The following is a 1,602-nucleotide window of genomic DNA, read 5'->3' as shown; positions in this document are numbered from 1 at the left end:
TCTGCAAACCATGGCACTTCCTGGATAGCAAAGAGTTGCTCATCTGGAAAGGTCTCAAAGATCTCAGTGAGAGGGAGGGACGCCCCTTCTACTGGTTCTATTCGGGATAAGTGATCTGTTACTTGGTTTTCTGTCCCTTTTCTGTCTCTTATTTCTATATCAAACTCTTGCAGAAGCAACACCCATCTGATGAGTCTGGGTTTTGAATCCTGCTTTGTGAGTAGATATTTAAGAGCAGCATGATCAGTGTACACAATCACTTTTGATCCTACCAAATAGGATCTGAACTTGCCAATGGCGTAAACCACTGCAAGCAGCTCTTTTTCTGTGGTTGTGTAATTCTTCTGTGCGTCATTTAAAACACGACTGGCATAGTAAATGACGTGCAGAAGCTTGTCATGCCTCTGTCCCAATCCTGCACCAATGGCATGGTCACTGGCATCACACATCAATTCAAATGGTAATGTCCAGTCTGGTGCAGAGATGACTGGTGCTGTGACCAGCTTAGCTTTCAGGGTCTCAAACGCCTGCAGACACTCCTTATCAAAGATAAATGGCGTGTCAGCAGCTAGCAGATTACTTAGAGGTTTGGCAATTTTTGAGAAATCATTTATAAACCTCCTATAAAATCCTACATGCCCCAGAAAGCTTCTGATTGCCTTAACATTGGCTGGTGGTGGTAATTTTTCAATTACCTCTACCTTAGCTTGATCCACTTCTATTCCCTTGTTCAAGATTTTGTGCCCAAGGACAATTCCTTCAGTAACCATAAAGTGACATTTTTCCCAGTTTAAAACCAGATTAGTCTCTTGGCATCTCTTTATTTAAAACTAGGTTGGTCTCTTGGCATCTCTTTAGAACAAGTGCTAGATGGTCAAGACAGGAGCTGAATGAGTTTCCAAATACTGAAAAGTCATCCATTAAAACTTCCAGAAATTTTTCCACCATATCAGAGAAAATTGAGAGCATGCACCTCTGAAAGGTTGCAGGTGCATTGCACAGGCCAAAGGGCATCCTTCTGTATGCAAATACTCCAGATGGACATGTGAATGCCATTTTCTCTTAATCCTGGGGATCTACTGCAATTTGATTATAACATGAATATCCATCCAGGAAGTAGTAGTATTCATGACCTGCTAGTCTTTCTAGCATCTGGTCTATGAATGGTAAAGGAAAATGATCCTTTCTGGTGGCTGTATTGAGCTTTCTGTAATCAATGCACATACGCCACCCTGTAACTGTCCTTGTAGGAACCAGTTCATTTTTTTCATTACGAACCACTGTCATGCCACCCTTCTTAGGGACAACTTGAACGGGGCTTACCCAGGGGCTGTCAGAAATAGGATAAATAATCCCAGCCTCTAGTAATTTAGTGACCTCCTTCTGCACCACTTCCTTCACGGCTGGATTCAGCCGCCTTTGTGGTTGGACCACTGGCTTGGCGTCACCCTCCAATAGGATCTTGTGCATGCATCTGGCTGGACTAATGCCCTTAAGATCACTGATGGACCACCCAAGAGCTGTCTTGTGTGTCCTTAGCACTTGAATTAGTGCTTCCTCTTCCTGTGGCTCTAAGGTAGAGCTTATAATTACAGGAAAGGT

This window comes from Arachis duranensis, chromosome 4 (assembly GCF_000817695.3).
Source record: "Arachis duranensis cultivar V14167 chromosome 4, aradu.V14167.gnm2.J7QH, whole genome shotgun sequence".
Taxonomy (NCBI): domain Eukaryota; kingdom Viridiplantae; phylum Streptophyta; class Magnoliopsida; order Fabales; family Fabaceae; genus Arachis; species Arachis duranensis.
The sequence above is the reverse complement of the archived record's forward strand: the minus strand, read 5'-3'. Positions refer to the sequence as shown.